We start from the raw sequence: 18,093 nt of genomic DNA, 5'->3' as shown, positions 1-18,093 counted from the left end.
TGTCCTTTAGGATGGACTGGTTGGATCTCCTTGCAGTCCAAGGGACTCTCAAGAGGCTTTTCCAACACCACAGTTCGAAAGCATCAATTCTTCAGCACTCAGCTTTCTTTATAGTCCAACTCTCACATCCATACATGACTACTGGGAAAAATATAGCCTTGACTAGATGGATCTTTGTTGGCAAAGTAATGTCTCTGCTTTTTAATATGCTGTCTAGGTTGGTCATAACTTTCCTTCCAAGGAGCAAGCGTCTTTTAATTTCATAGCTGTAGTCACCATATGCAGTGATTTTGGAGCCCCCAAAATAAAGTCTGCCACTGTATCCACTGTTTCCCAATCTATTTGCCATGAAGTGATGGGACTAGATGTCATGATCTTAGTTTTCTGAATATTGAGTTTTAAGCCAACTTTTTCACTCTCTTCTTTCACTTTCATCAAGAGGCTCTTCAGTTCCTTTTCACTTTCGGCCATAAGGGTGGTGTCATCAGAATATCTGCGGTGATTGATATTTTTCCTGGCAATCTTGATTCCAGCTTGTGCTTCATCCAGCCTGGCATTTCCCATGATGTATTCTGCATATAAGTTAAATAAGGAGGGTGACAATATGCAACCTTGATGTACTACTTCACAATTTGGAACCAGTCTGTTGTTCCATGTCCAATTCTAACTGTTTCTGCTTGACCTGCATACAGATTTCTCAGCAGACAGTTCAGGTGGTCTGGTGTTCCCATCTCTATGGAAAATAAGAATTTTCCATATTTTGTTGTAATCCACATAGTCAAAGGATTTGGTGTAGTCAATAAAGCAGAAATTCTTCTGGAGTTCTCTTGCTTTTTTTTTGATCCAGTGGATGTTGGCAATTTGATCTCTGGTTCCTCTGCTTTTCTAAATCCAGCTTGAACATCTGGAAGTTCACGGTTCATGTACTGTTGAAGCCTGGCTTGAAGAATTCTGAACATTAATTTACTAGCATGTGAGATGAGTGGAATTGTGTGGTAGTTTGAGCATTCTTTGGCATTGCCTTTTTTTGGGATTGGAATGAAAACTGACCTTTCCAGTCCTGTGGCCACTGCTGAGTGTTCCAATTTTGCTGGCATATTGACTGCAGCATTTTAACAGCATCATTTTAAAGATTTGAAATAGCTAAACTGGAATTCCATCACCTTCACTAGCTGATCCCATCACTTCACAGGAAATAGATGGGGAAACAGCAGAAACAGTGTCAGACTAATTTTTTGGGCTCCAAAATCACTGCAGATGGTGATTGCAGCCATGAAATTAAAAGACGCTTACTCCTTGGAAGGAAAGTTATGACCAACTTAGATAGCATATTTAAAAGCAGAGATATTACTTTGCCAACAAAAGTCCCAGTAGTCATGTATGGATGTGAGAGTTGGACTGTGAAGAAGGCTGAGCACCAAAGAATTGATGCTTTTGAACTGTGGTTTTGGAGAAGACTCTTGAGAGTCCCTTGGACTGCAAGGAGATCCAACCAATCCATTCTAAAGGAGATCAGTCCTGGGTGTTCTTTGGAAGGAGTGATGCTAAAGCTGAAACTCCAATACTTTGGCCACCTCATGCGAAGAGTTGACTCATTGGAAAAGACTGATGCTGGGAGGGATTGGGGGCAGGAGAAGAAGGGGATGACAGAGGATGAGATGGCTGGATGGCATCACTGACTCAATGGACTTGAGTTTGAGTGAACTCCGGGAGTTGGTGATGGACAGGGAGGCCTGGCGTGCTGCAATTCATGGAGTCGCAAAGAGTCGGACACGACTGAATGACTGAGCTGACTGAGTGACTGACACTAGCTTTGTTTGTAATGGTGCTTCCTAAGGTTCACTTAACTTCACATCCAGGATGTCTGGCTCTAGGTGAGTGATCACATCATCGTGATTATCTGGGTCTTTAAAATCTTTTTTGTATAGTTATTCTGTGTATTCTTGCTATCCCTTCTTAAAGCTGCTTCTGTTTGGTCCATATCATTTCTGTCCTTTACTGTGCCCATCTTTGCATGAAATGTTCTCTTGGTATCTCTAATATATTTTGAAGAGATCTCTAGTCTTTCCCATTCCATTGTTTTCCATTATTTCTTTGCATTGATCACTGTGAAAGGCTTTCTTATCTCTCCTTGCTATTCTTTGGAACTTTGCATTCAAATGGGTATATCTTTCCTTTTCTCCTTTGACTTTAACTGCCCTTCATTTCTCAGCTATTTGTAATCCCTCCTCAGACAACCATTTTGCCTTTTTCCATTTCTTTTTCTTGGGGATGGTCTTGATCACTGCCTCCTGTACAATGTCACGAAACTCTGTTCATACTTCAGGCACTCTGTCTATCAGATCTTATCCCTGTTTGGCCTAGTGGTTTTCCCTGCTGCTGCTGCTGCTAAGTCACTTCAGTCATGTACAACTCTGTGCGACCCTGTAGATGGCAGCCCACCAGGCTCCTCCATCCCTGGGATTCTCCAGGCAAGAACACTGGAGTGGGTTGCCATTTGCTTCTCCAATGCATGAAAGTGAAAAGTGAAAGTGAATTCACTCAGTCGTGTCCGACTCTGTGCGACCCCGTGGACTGCAGCCTACCAGGCTCCTCAGTTCATGGGATTTTCCAGGCAAGAGTACTGGAGTGGGGTGCCATTGCCTTCTCCGGTGATTTTCCCTACTTCCTTCAATTTAAGTCTGAATTTGGCAACAAGGAGCTCATGATCTGTGCCACAGTCAGCTCCTAGTATTGCTTTTGCTGACTATATAGAGCTTCTTCACTTTTGGCTGCAAAGAATAGAATCAATCTGATTTTGGTATTGACTTTCTGGTCATGTCCATGTGTAGAGTCGTCTCTTGTGTTGTTGGAAGAGGGTGGTTGCTATGATCAGTGTGTTCTCCTGGCAAAACTTCGTTAGCCTTTGCCCTGCTTCATTCTGTACTCCAAGGCCAAATTTGTCTGTTACTCCAGGTATCTCTTGACTTCCTACTTTTGCATTCCAGTTCTCTATGATGAAAAGGACATCTTTTCTCAGCATGAGTTTTAGAAAGTCTTGTAGGTCATCATAGAACTGTTCAACTTCAGCTTCTTCAGCATTGGTGGTTGGGGCATATACTTGGATTACTGTGATATTGAATGGGTTGCCTTGGAGTGAACAGAGATCATGCTATCATTTTTGAGATTGCAGACCAAGTACCGCATTTCGAACTCTTTTGTTGACTATGAGGGCTATTCTATTTCTTCTAAGGGATTCTTGCCCACAACAGTATATATAATGGTCATCTGAATTAAATTCGCCCATTCCAGTCCACTTTAATTCACTGATTCCTAAAATGTCAATGTTAACTCTTGCCATCTCCTGTTTGACCGCTTCCAATTTACCTTGATCCGTGGGCCTAACATTCCAGGTTCCTATGCAATATGGTTCTTTGCAGCATTGGATTTTACTTCCATCACCAGTCACATCCACAACTGGGCATTGTTTTTGCTTTGGCTCTGCCTCTTCATTGTTTCTGGAGTTATTTCTCCACTCTTCTCCAGTAGCATATTGGGTACCTACTGACCTGGGGAGTGCATCTTCCATTGCCATTTCATACTGTTCATGGGGTTCTCCAGGCAAGAATCCTGAAGTGGTTTGCCATTCTCTTCTCCAGTGGACCATGTTTTGCCAGAATTTTCCATCATGATACGTCTGTCTTATGTGGTCCTACACAGCATGGCTCATAGTTTCATTGAGTTAGACAAGGCCGTGATCCATGTGATCAGTTTGGTTAGTTTTCTGTGATTGTGGTTTTCATTCTATCAGCCCTCTGATGGAGAAGGATAAGAGGCTTATGGAAGCTTCCTGATGAGAGAGACTGAAGGCGGGGAAACTAGCTCTCATTCTGATGGCCAGGGCCATCAGAATTAAATTAAATCTTTAATCCAATTTTCTTTTGATGGTTGGGGCTTTGTTCTCTCCTGGTTGTTTGGCCTGAGGCCAAACTATGGTAGGGGTAAGGAAGGTAATGGGAACTTCTTTAGAGATTTTGTCTTTATCCCAGATCAAGTATCACTGCAATAGATTAGACTTGCTACTTCTCTGAAGTTGGAATTTAGTGATAAACAATTTCTGTTTTAATCCTGTAAGTTTCAAAATTTCTGGACTCTAAGTTTTTCTCAACTCTATAATTCAGGCAGTTCCTTTAAAGTTAATCTCTTTCTTTTTTTTTAATTTTAAAGATTTCTTTATTTTGTTTATTTATGGCTGTGCTTTGTTGCTGTCCATGGGCTTTCTCTTGTGGCGAGCAGGGGCTACTCTCTCTAGTTGCAGTGTACAGGCTTCTCATTGCTGTGGTTTCCTTTGTTGCAGAGCACTGGCTCTAGGCAGATGAGCTCAGTAATTATGGCTCATGCATGGGCTTATTTGTCCTGTGGCATGTGGGATCATCCCGGGCCTGGGATCAAACCTGTGTCCCCTGTATTGGCAGGTGAATTCTTCACCACTGAGCCACCAGGGAAGCCTGAGTTCATCTCTTTCTTATGCCTTTGCAAGTGGCAGCTAGAAGCCCACTTTTTAACATTCTACTTTTAAATCATCTCACCTAATTTCACAAGTTTATTAAATATATGTTCTGCCTTCCATGTTATTGCAGGTGACAATTGCCATTGCATAATGCTGCCATTTTTCAACTCTCCAGTGACAATTACATCATTGCCTGCTGCCCATTCCTAAGGTTAGTGCTACATAATTTAGGTTTTTGTTACAGAAGCACTTTAAATACCAAATTTTTTATCTGTCCAATTTTTCTGCCTTTCAAAACACCTCCAATCCTACTAATGCACAATAATCTGCATGTATTTCTTATCCTGCACTTGTGAGTGGGATGGAGTTCGGCTGATGTCAGTGGGGCTCAGCTGGTCTCCAAGCTACAGACTGGGACTAAGCCTGCTTCACAAATATCCCATCTTCAAGGTAAACCTGTTCTCATGCAAAAAGCAGAAGACCAAGAGACAAGTCCAACTATGCAAGCCCACAGTCAATAGCAGAGAAGTGTATTCCTCATGTAGGGCTAGGAAAAGGTGGTGATCATTTGCTGAAAAATCCTCTGTCTACTGTATTACTGGAATGTAGAATAGATAAGGCATAGAAAATATGAAAGAATAATTATTTAATGGAGAATAGACAAAACTCAACATTTGTCTAATAAGAGTTCCAGAATGAAAAATAACCAATATTAAAAGAGAAAATGATGATTGTTTTTTTTTTTTTTCCCAGAAACAGAGTTTTCAGATTCAAAACTTAAACTAAACTTTATGTAAGTAAAGTGAGTGTCCAGGAGTCTCCAGCAGAGGTGTGGTTCAGTGGTCGCCTGCTGCAGGGTTGGGGGCACTGAGTGTAGCAGTACATGCATGGGATCTTTTGAAGGAGGTCGCCATTATGTTCATTACCTCCACTATAGTTTGGCCCCAGGTACATCTGGTACCATCACTTCATGGCAAATAGATGGAGAAACAGTGGAAACAATGGCAGACTTTATTTTGGGGGGCTGCAAAATCACTGCAGATGGTGACTGCAGCCATGAAATTAAAAGATGCTTGCTCCTTGGAAGGAAAGTTATGACCAACCTAGAGAGCATATTAAAAAGCAGAGACATTATTTTGCCAACAAAAGTCCATCAGGTCTAGACTATAGTTTTTCCAGTAGTCATGTATGGATGTGAAAGTTGGACTATAAAGAAAGCTGAGTGCTGAAGAATGGATGCTATTGAACTGTGGTGTTGAAGAAGACTTTTGAGAGTCCCTTGGACTGCAAGGAGATCAAACCAGTCCATCCTAAAGGAGATCAGTCCTGGGTGTTGATTGGAAGGACTGATGTTGAAGCCAAAACTCCAGTACTTTGGCCACCTGATGCAAAGAGCTGACTCATTTGAAAAGACCCTGATGCTGGGAAAGATTGAGGGCAGGAGGAGAAGGGGACGACAGAGGATAAGATGGTTGGATGACATCACCAACTCAACGGACATGAGTTTGACTAAACTCTGGGAGTTGGTGATGGACAGGGAGGCCTGACATGCTGTAGTCCATGGGGTTGCAAAGAATCAGACAGGACTGAACTGAACTGGACTGAAATAACAGGGAGGGAACACAGCTCCACCCATCAACAGAAAATCGGATTAATATTTGCTGAGCATGGCCCCACCCATTAGAACAGGAACCAATTTCTCCCTCAGTCAGTCTTTCCCATCAAGAAGCTTCCATAAGCCTCTTATCCTTCTCCATCAGAGGGGCAGACAGACTGAAAACCACAACCACAGAAAAGTAACAAATCACATGGACCATACATAGCCTTGTCTAACTCAATGAAACTATGACCCATGTTGTGTAGGGCCACCCAAAATGGATGGGTCATGGTGGAGAGTTCTGACAAAATGTGGTCCACTGGAGAAGGGAATGGCAAACCACTTCAGTATTCTTGCCTTGAGAACCCCATTAACAGTATGAAAAGGCAAAAAGATAGGACACTTGAAAGATGAACTCCCCAGATCAGTAGCTGCCCAATATGCTACTGGAGATCAGTGGAGAAATAACTCCAGAAACAATGAAGAGACGGAGCCAAAGCAAAAACAACACCCAGTTGTGGATGTGACTGGTGATGGAAGCAAGGTCTGATGCTGTAAGGAGGATAGGAACCTGGAATGTTAGGTCCGTGAATCAAGACAAATTGGAAGTGGTCAAACAGGAGATGGTAAGAGTGAATGTTGAAATTTAAGGAATCAGCAAACTAAAATGGACTGAAATGGGTGAATTTAACTCAGATGACCATTATATCTACTATTGTAGACAAGAATCCCTTATAAGAAATGGAGTAGCCATCATGGTCAACAAAAGAGTCTAAAATGCAGTACTTGGATACAATCTCAAAACCAACAGAATGATTTCTGTTCGTTTCCAAGACAAACCATTCAATATCACAAAATCCAAGTCTATGCCCTGAACCAGTAATGGTGAAGAAGCTGAAGTTGAATGGTTCTATGAAGACCTATAACACCTTCTAGAACTAATACCCCAAAAAGATGTCCTTTTCATTATAGGGGAATGGAATGCAAAAGTAGGAAGTCAAGAAACACCTGGAGTAACAGACAAATTTGGCCTTGGAGTACAGAATGAAGCAGTGCAAAGGTTAATAGAGTTTTGCCAAGAGAATGCACTGGTCATAGCAACCACTCTCTTCCAACAACACAAGAGAAGACTACACATGGACATCACCAGATGGTCAATAGTGAAATCAAATTGATTATATTCTTTGCAGCCGAAGATGGAAAAGCTCTATACAGTCAGCAAAAACAAGACCAGGAGCAGACTGTGGCTCAGATCAGCTCTTCATTTCCAAATTCAGACTTAAATTGAAGAAAGTAGGGAAAACCACTAGACCATTCATGTATGACCTAAATCAAATCCCTTACGATTGTACAGTGGAAGTGACAAATACATTTAAGGGACTAGACCTAATAGACAAGCAAACAAGTGCCTGATGAACTATGGATGGAGGTTCATGATATTGTACCGGATACAGGGATCAAGACCATCCCCAAGAAAAAGAAATGCACAAAATCAAAATGGCTGTCTGAGGAGGCTTTACAAATAGCTGTGAAAAGAAGAGAAGTGAAAAGCAAAGGAGAAAAGGAAAGATATACCCATTTGAATGCAGAGTTCCAAAGAATAGCAAGGAGAGATAAGAAAGCCTTCCACAATGATCAGTATAATAAATAGAGAAAACAACAGAATGGGAAAGACTAGAGACCTCTTCAAGAAAATTAGAGATACCAAGGGAACATTTCATGCAAAGATGGGCTCAATAAAGGACAGAAATGGTATGGACCTAAGAGAAGCAGAAGATAATAAGAAGAGGTGGAAGAATACACAGAAGAACAGTACAAAAAAGGTCTTCACGACCTTGATATTCACGATGGTGTGATCACTCACCTAGAGCCAGACATGCTGGAATGTGAAGTCAAGTGGGCCTTAGGAATCATCACTATGAACAAAACTAGTGGAGGTGATGGAATTCCAGTTGCGCTATTTCAAATCCTAAAAGACGATGCTGTGAGAGTGCTTCACTTAATATGCCTGCAAATTGGAAAACTCAACACTGGCCACAGGACTGGAAAAGTCAGTTTTCATTCCAATCCCAAAGAAAGGCAATGCCAAAGAATGCTCAAACTACTGCACAATTGCACTCATCTCACACGCTAGTGAAGTAATGCTCAAAATTCTCCAAGCCAGGCTTCAGCAATATGTGAACTGTGAACTTCCAGATGTTTAAGCTGGTTTTAGAAAAGGCAGAAGAACCAAAGATCAAATTGTCAACATCAACTGGATCATCGAAAAAGCAAAAGAGTTCCAGAAAAATATCTACTTCTGCTTTATTGACTACACCAAAGCCTTTGACTGTGTGGATCACTACAAACTGTGGAAAATTCTGAAAGAAATGGAAATTCCAGATCACCTGACCTGCCTCCTGAGAAATCTGTATGCAGGTCAGGAAGCAACAGTTAGAACTGGACATGAAACCACACACTGGTTCCAAATAGGAAAAGGAGTACATCAAGGCTGTATAGTTATATACAGAGTACATCATAAGAAACACTCGGCTGGATGAAACACAAGCTGGAATCAAGACTGCCTGGAGAAATATCAATAGCCTCATATATGTAGATGACACCAACCTTATGGCAGAAAGTGAAGAAGAACTAAAGAGCCTCTTGATGAAAGTGAAAGAGGAGAGTGAAAAAGTTGGCTTAAAGTGCAACATTCAGAAAACGAAGATCATGGTTTATCACTTCATGGCAAATAAATTGGGAAACAGTGGAAACAGTGACAGACTTTAGTTTTGGGGGCTCCAAAATCACTGCAGATGGAGACTGCAGCCATGAAATGAAGAGATGCTTGCTCCTTGGAAGGAAAGTTATGACCAATCTAGACAGCATATTAAAAAGCAGTGACATTACTTTGCCAACAAAGATCCGTCTAGTCAAGGCTATAGTTTTCCCAGTAGTTATGTATGGGTGTGAGAGTTGGACTATAAAGAAAGCTGAGCACAGGAAAACTGATGCTTTCAAACTGTGGTGTTGGAGAAGACTTTTGAGAGTCCCTTGAACTGCAAGGAGATCCAACCAGTCCATCCTAAAGGAAAACAGTCCTGAATATTGACTGGAAGAACTGATACTGAAGCTGAAACTCCAATACTTTGGCCACCTGATGCAAGATCTGGCTCATTTGAAAAGACCTGGATGGTGGGAAAGATTGAATGTGGGAGGAGAAGGGGATGACAGAGGATGAGATGGTTGGATGGCATCATCAACTCAATGGACATGAGTTTGCGTAAACTCGGGTAGTTGGTGATGGACAGGAAGGCGTGGTATGGTCCAGTCCATGGGTTCACAAAGAGTCAGACATGACCAAGGAACTGAACTGACTGATGTATGTAAAACTAAACAAAATCAACTCTCTCTCCATAGACACACACACACACATACATTCTCTCTTTCTCTCTAAAGATATGCAAACACATATCTATGTGTACAGAAATCAAAATGAGTTTGATAAGAAAAATAAATCCATACATATTCATACCTACATATATATAGGCTCTTTTTCATGAACATAAAAAAGAAATCTGAGAAAATATCTTAAATACTAAGGAAAAAGACAGTTCTCTCTTAGAGAAATGCCATTTAGATAGAAAACTTCCCATCAGTTATAGTATATGCAAGAAGACATTGAGAAAATATCTTAAAGGTACTGAAAGGAGAATTGCTATCAGCTTAAAATTGTGTACTCAATTGAATTATTCAAGATGAAGATGAGGGGAAATTATAGATTTTTAGGAAAAGATTGAGTTTACAACACACTGAACTCACAGTTTCTCACATCATGTATTTTAGGAAGACGAAAATTGAATACAGAAGTGGATGTAAGAAGCCATTTTGAGCAAAGAAATAAATACATATAACTATTGATTAGACTGATTTTAAGAAGAGGTATTTTTAAAGAGTAATTTTGTGAATGAACCTTGAGAATATTATGCTGAGTGAAATAAGCCAGTCAGAAAAAGAATATAGGATTCCATTTATACAAGGTTCCTAGAGTAGTCAAATTCATAAAGACAGAAAATATAATGGTGGTTATAAAGGGCTTGGGAAAGAGATGAATGGGGGGGGGGTTGTTGTCTAATGGGTATAGAGTTCCAGTTTTGTAAGATGAAAAGAGTTTTGGAGTTTAAGTGCATAACAATGTGAAAATATTAACATTACTGATCTGTACACTTAAAAATGGTTAAGATAGTAATTTTGTTTTGTATATATTACAGTTAAAGAAGTTGAAATAATCTCAATAAGTACAGTAAATGGTCTAAGTATTAGCAGTATCCATTAACTTTAGAACAAGTGTGTTAAAACTGTAGGGGTAACTATCATTAAAAAAGAGGAAAAAAAGTAAATTAAACCACTTCACTAGAAGGAAGACAAGGAGAACAGCAAGGAGATCAGCAACAATACCAAATAGGGAGAGATTCAAAGAAGCAGCAATGGAAAGTATAGCATATAGAAAGCATAGCATATCTATGAGTAGCTGCTTCTGCTAAGTTGCTTCAGTCATGTCTGACTCTGTGCGACCCCATAGGTGGCAGCCCACCAGTCTCCGCTGTCCCTGGGATTCTCCAGGCAAGAATACTCGAGTGGGTTGCCATTTCCTTCTTCAATGCATGAAAGTGAAAAGTGAAAGTGAAGTCGCTCAGTCGTGCCTGACTCTTAGCGACCCCATGGACTGCAGACTACCAGGCTCCTCCGCCCATGGGATTTTCCAGGCAAGAGTAGTGGAGTGGGGTGCCATTGCCTTCTCCATCTATGAGTAGAAAGAAGGCCAAATACAATCACAGTAAATATGAGTAATTGGACTTGTTAAAAACCAGAGGCTTTTTAGTACTTAAAAAATAAAACACCCTTAAGCAGTTTATAAGAAGTATCTGAAACACGAAGACATATAGAAATATTGAACATAAAAGGATGGAAAATAACATGCCAGGAAAATACCAAAGACAGTTGGTTTTGCTGATATATCAAAACCTATTTTGGGTTGTCTTACCATCTATTATCAATCAAATTTCTATCAGTATAGACTTTGAGGCAAAAAAAAAATTATTAGGAAAAAGTCACCATTTAATGATTAAAGTAATACTTTACAAGGGAAATTTAACATCTGGAGTCTTTCTGTAACTAGAGGCATGATCTCAAAACATATAAAGCAGAAAGTCTAAATAATTATAAGTAGAAATTGAGAAACTCTTTTAAAAGACGACAGAACAAGCAGAAATCAGTAAAGATAGAACATATCAGGACATCTTCAGAAATATACTTTATCTAATAATCATATATAAACTCGTTTGGCCAACTATTAGAGAATACAGATTATTTCGAACAAGGGTAAGGAATTTATAGAAAGCAAGCAGTACAAAGCCAGAAAGATTTCAGAAAATGTCAAACAATCCATGTCCTAAAGAGCTCCTTTTCTGAACAAAATTAGAACTCTAAAAGAAAGATGGCCCCAAATACTGTGTATTTGAAAACTAAATGGTTCATGGCTAAAATATTTCTAATTGGAAACTGCATAACATTTATAAAGTAATAACAATGAGAACAGTCTGGTGCTAAAATAGAACCAAGAGTGACATGTAAGGTCTAAATGCATAAATAAGAAAAAATGATAATTAGGGAGCTAGATTTTCATTTTTAAATGATAAAAGTACAACAGAGTAAGTCACAGAAATTAATAAAATAGAAACAAACAAAAAAAATAGAAACAAACAAAAAAGCCAAAATCTGGTCCTTTGAAAAGGCAGGTGTATTTTATAAAATGAGAAGAATGATGCCAGTGCATAACGAATGTTAAATAATAGCTATAATCATTAAAAGAAGATTGCTACTGAGCCATCAACTTAGTTTTCTGGATTTATACCATGTAGTTAGGTTTTGCTGGTTCAAGTCTCTGGCATTTAACCACACAATAAAACAACAACAAAAAAATCAGTCCATAAATGATAGCCTTTACAAATAATCATGAGTGTATATTGTTGCTTGGTTTAATCAACTGCATAATGTTTTATAAAAATTACTTCATTTACTTGATAAACTGAAATGGCTATGGGGCTTGATTCCAGCCCAAAGGTACGTGATATGCATTTATAAATATGTAATTAGGCAGCTCTTAAAGCCAAATTTGCCACTGCTACACTGCAAGTCTAGCATTATAAGTACTAAAGCGTTTTCCTGCCATGCTTCCTTTATCAACTTTATTACTAAGTGGAGAAGCTCGGCATTCGAATGTAGTCTCTGTATGGAAGTATGTAATGGAGAATCAATAACCTGTGTATATCCTATATAATATTCTCATACTATATAAATATTTCACAAATAGGGGTGTTTTCATTTTCTTAATATCTTGAGTATCATAATATTTAAAATATTAATAGCTTAAAATCTTAATAATTTTGCCTGTAGTTTTCAACACAATTTTATGTAAAACACAAAGTTACTGTCTACATTTCAGGTCAGTGACTCATTTAAAATGACTTTTAAATGAATATAACTTTTGGGCTTTCCCTGGTGGCTCAGATGGTAAAGAATTTGCTAGTAGTGTAGGAGGCCTGGGTTCAATCCCTGGATCAGGAAGATCCCCGGAGAAAGGAATGGTTACCCACTCCAGTATTCTTGCTCAGAGAATTCCGTGGACAGAGAGAGGAGCCTGGCATGTTACAGTCCAGGGGGTTGCAAAGAGTTTTGGGAAGAGTTTTGGTTTTGGGAAGAAGTGTGCTTATTTTTTTTGAAATGTGCTTATTTTTAAATAAAAAGTTTTTAATTAGAGTTTTACAAGTTGGTTAGTTACTACAGATTACATTCATATAGGGTATGTAAATTTCAATCTGTGTGAACTTTACTCCAATCAAAGTATTGTGTTTCCTCAGGTTAAGAAGACTTTGCTTTTTAATCTTTAGATGTATAAAGCTAAGTGTGTGTGAAATTCAATTTTAGAATTTGGGCAATTAAATTTTAAACTTTGAAATATTTGAAAAATACAGGAAATTACAGAAATAAAACATACACCTGTAAAATGACCATAAAACATCCTTAATAGTTAAAATTTTATCATATTTGCTTTATCCTTTTATAATATAGTGACTATAACATTTAGAATTGAGAGTCATTGTCCCTCCTATCTAGTCCCATTTCCTTCCTCTTTCTCTAGTAAATTCAGTGTGTCTTTTCATTCAAATTTTATGCTTGTGCATATGTAAAAATATAGTTAGATAAAATTTAGAGTACAGTTTTATGTTTTAAGCTCTACTTAAATGAATTCATTCTGTATAAATCATTCTGCAACTGCTTTTTTGGACAATATTGTTTTTATAATCCACTATTTACACACACACACACACACACACACATGTAATCAGTGGGTTGCTTTTACTTGCTATATGATGTTCTGTCATTTAAACATAGCACATTTTAGTTATTTTCCATCTGATTGACATTTCACTTTTGGTCAATATTTTGAATGCATACCCTTTTATAAATATGTGTGAGAGCATCTCTAGAGTATGTATCTAGAAATAGAAATGTTGAATTTTACAGTATGTTCATATTAAACTCAATGCCCTTCATTTACTTTTTGCCAAAGTATTATATCCAAATAGTTAAAAATTCAATGGGCATTATAGAGTATAGCATAAAAATTGTAGTCCCTATTTCTGCCTTCTCTCATGCTTGTCCTTGGAAGTCACCACTTTCAACTGTTTTAAAAGTTTATTCTGATATTTACCCCATTATATAGAATATGCACATGCTTTCATCATAAGCATCTATTGTCTTCTTGCTTTGAAACATAAATGCTTTATTTGGCTCATTCATAGCTTCTTATTCCTTTCTTCTATTTTTCTGTATAATTTTGTCTCAGTTTTTGATTATTAAACCTCTAATTGTGTCTGTATCTTTGACTCCATAAATATTGATCACTCCTGAGCCATGTGTTAACAGCATTCTTTTGTTCCCTGTTGTGTTCTTTTTTTCTGAAGCTGATAATTGCTTGATTTTTAAATTATTATTTTTCTTTGAAAATTTGAATAAAGTTTTCCCATAGCTCTAAAACCTCCATAGAATATATCTCAATCTAATTTTCATAATTTTCATCAGGCCTAAACTTTAAAACAATTATTCTATTGCTCCCTCCCCTGAAAACAATAACACTGGACTTATCTGATACCCTGCCAATCTGAATTGGTTGCATTCTCAGCTTTGATGTTCATTGTTATTTTGGAGCTTTCTTTTGTCATCATTTTTGGAATTTTGTTTACTTTCTTTCTGTCTGCTTTCTGGAGCTGAAAAGAGGAAAGAGGAAGAGAAGCACCCCACTGCTCAGTATGGACTCTTTTCACCACTCTTTCATTTGCCTGGTAATCTCCAAACTGGTACCTCTCTGTTATTTCCAGAGGACAAACACTTATTTCCCTCTGGTGACTGGGGAAGTTGCCTGACTTGTTTGAGGGTGAGGAATTGGGAGTTTTGTTACAAGCTGTACAGTTTTACAAGCAGTATCTGTTTTCAGCTCCTCTGCGTCACTGCCTCCAACTCTGGAGCCATTCAAGGGTTCTGAGGGCCAAGGCAGCTTGCTTATATTTGCTTCTCCCAGTATAGGCAAAAATGTTGTGTTTCTGTTTCTTGTTATTTGAGATAATTTCCAAATGGGGGAGCAGTCAGAAATGTTTTCTGTTCCTTCTGCCACGGTATATTGCTTTTTCAGAGGACCCAGAAGTTAGATTTCCACATTCCCAATAACTACTGTGGCAGCAGTTGCTGGAACCAAATTAGGAGTTCAACTGAAACATCAGTAAATGAGACTGAAATTAACCTGGAGAAAACTAGATAAAACACCTGCATCAGTCAAGATAAGGACTTAATGTTGTAAAATTAAATTGAATGCCAAAAAGAAAGGAAAGGGTAGCCCCTTTTCAAGATGACAAAGGTATTTCTCAGTCCTCCTTTCGAAAATTCCTTCAAAACAGAAAAATGAAACAGAGTTTATCTCTAAAGAAACTTGGAGACATTTGTATCTCTGAACCACAGTAAATGAAGACAAAAAGGAAGTAGGTCAGATCTGACCTCTTTACAACAGAAGTATCAATGTGAGGCAAGTTTGCATGATCTGACCCAATCTAGTGTATCTTTTGTCACTTTCTTATGAGCATGCTAAGTCGCTTCAGTTGTGTCTGACTCTTTGCAACCCTATGGACTGTAGCCTGCCAGGCTACTCTGTCCATGGAATTCTCCAGGCAAGAATACTGGAGTGGGTAGCCATTCCCTTCACCAGGGGATTTTCCCAACCCAGGGATCGAGCCCACATCTCTTATGTCTTCTGCATTGGCAGGCGGGTTCTTTACCACTAGTGCCATCTGGGAAGCCCTTATCACTCTCTTACCTGTATCTTATGTTTAAATAGAAACAGGTCCTTCAGTTTCCTAGACTATATTTACATTTCATATCTTCTTATGTAGGACATATGCTATTCTCTCTGCATAAAATAATGGTTCTCAACCTTGTCTTGTGTGTGTGTAAGGAGAGGATGTTGAAAATTAAATATTCTCCTAGTGAGCTAGTAACATTAGAAACCATGGGACTGGAATGTCCTCACAATACCTTTTCTCTTCTGCCCTCAAACTTTTCTGTAGCAAAACTCTACTCATTTTTTCTGATCATCTCAAGGTCTACCTCAAACTCTTCCTGACCCTCTCACTCTCCATTGTCCTATCCAGATATTATCTCTTCTTCTAGTTATTCTCTGAGGCTCTTTATTTGTATACTTCTTCTGGTACATATTATATTCTTCACACAGAGGAATGACACTTGTTATTTGTTTTTGTCATCCCTAGACTATAAATCTATGGAAGGATTGAGCCTCTATTTTTTCATTTTTACATCTTTCAAAGCATCTAGCACAAGGGCTTTCATATAAATGGGTACTCAATAAACATTGGTTACACTAAATATTCAAAACCTTTTTTTAAAACACTTTTTATTTTGTTATTTTTGGTCGCGTTGAGTACTTCATTGCTGTGTGCAGGCTTTCTCTAGCTGTGGAGAGTGGGGCTATTCTTAGGTGCAGTGCTCAGGCTGCTCACTGTGGTGGCTTCTCTTGTTGCAGAGCACAGACTCTGGGTGCACAGGCTTCAGTAGTTGTAGCTTGTGGGCTCTAGACTGCAGACTCAGAAATTGTGGCACACAGGCTTAGCTGCTCTGTGGCAAGTGGAATCTTCCGGGACCAGGGATCAAACCGGTGTCCTCTGCATTGGCAGCAGATTACTACACACTGTTCCATCAAGGAAGTTCTTCAGAATTTTTGAATGAGATGCCTTTTTTTTTTTTTAACTGAGAAAACAGCTTAGAAGTCTGTGGACTGTGAAAATAAGGGCATATTCAGTGTCAGGTCAAAATTAATGACTTTTTTTTCTTCCATGTTTGAATGTATGGTTTAAAGTACTAAAAGTCTGATTAGTTATAATGTTTCTAACACAAAGATAAGTAACATACAGATCTTCAAAGATTTACCCAAGTTTATAATTTCTAATTTTCTATGTCAGAAAGCAACTCTGAAAAGAGAATCATCTTAATTATTATGTATTTCCAGGCCCAATAATTAGAAAGTCAATTAAGTAGTATCTGCTGGCTAGAAAATTACACAACATAGGAAAGAGGAAATTATAGTGCAATATATCAAAGCAACAGTATTTATAAATTCAGATTGCTTGTCAGTCAGCCTTTACCTGGTGCATCTTATATATTCATTGTTTGAAGGGCTTAAGTAATACAAGATGAACTGAAGTAAAAGTCTGATGAGGCAGGTCAATGCTAAAGATTGGGGGAGGGGGCAAGAACATGGTGGTAGCTAAAGCCTAGAGAATAGGTGGGATTACTTCAGAAAACTATGTCAAGAGAAATGTGTGGACCAAGAGTGACATCCTAAGATGCAATAGCATTTAAACGATGTCTTAGGCAGAAGAATTTATGAATGTAAATGAGGAGGATAGGACAGACAAGAAAAGGAAAAGCAGGAGGGAGTTGAATTGCAGAAGCCAAGGGACTAGAGAGTTCAAGGACTCATGAGCACTTCTGGTTTGAAGATGGTAGCATATATAGTTGGCATTTACCTTTTCTCTTTTGAAAAATCATCTGAAAGCAACCAGGGGAATGAGAAAGTAAAAGAACACAAACCAGGAGACAGCTAAAACCCCAGTCCACCAGATAGGTGGAAATGATGATGAAAACTTTAGAAATTAAGCAACAGTGTTTGTAGGAGGAAGCATAGAGAACACACCATTATGAATACCTTAAAAAGAGCCAGCAAAGTAAACTTGCCAGAGGCAATAGGCATAGCCTTGGAGCAAAATCTAAATACGTTGTTTGGGAATAGGGTGTATGTTTGTTGCATGAGACCATCTGTAGGATAAATTGCTAGAAGTGGAATTGCTGAGTCAAAATGCAGGAAACCCTGGAAATTTTGATAAATATTGCCAAATTGTCTATAGATCTTAAACTAATTTACACATCAACGAGCAATTTATAAAAATGCTAGCTTCTCTATACTCTATTAAGCTTTCTAATCTTTGCCAAATTTATAGGTGAAAATGGACATTTCAGTGTATCTTTATATATGTTTCTTTATATATGTTGGCACAATTTTTCTAATGACCAGGAACCCATGAAATGTCTCTAGATGTTCCCTCATTTTCCTTATTTTTTCTGAAAAATACTGATTTGGAGAAACTTTTACTATATAAGGGAAATTAATCATTTGTCAATGAATAAGTTGCAAGTTACTTCTAGTTTTGCTCTTTTTTTTTTTTTTTTTTACTGTATTTGACTACTGGTAGAGATGATTACATGACTGTATATATTTGCCAAAGTTTATTATATTGTGTGTGCATGGAGGGGATGGATAGGTGTAGTTATAAAAGGGCAACTTGAAGGATCTTTGTGGTGATAGAACTGCTCAGTATCTTGACTGTGGTGGTGGATACACCAA

The sequence above is a fragment of the Bos indicus x Bos taurus genome, chromosome 5 (assembly GCF_003369695.1).
Source record: "Bos indicus x Bos taurus breed Angus x Brahman F1 hybrid chromosome 5, Bos_hybrid_MaternalHap_v2.0, whole genome shotgun sequence".
NCBI classification, from domain to species: domain Eukaryota; kingdom Metazoa; phylum Chordata; class Mammalia; order Artiodactyla; family Bovidae; genus Bos; species Bos indicus x Bos taurus.
The sequence above is the reverse complement of the archived record's forward strand: the minus strand, read 5'-3'. Positions refer to the sequence as shown.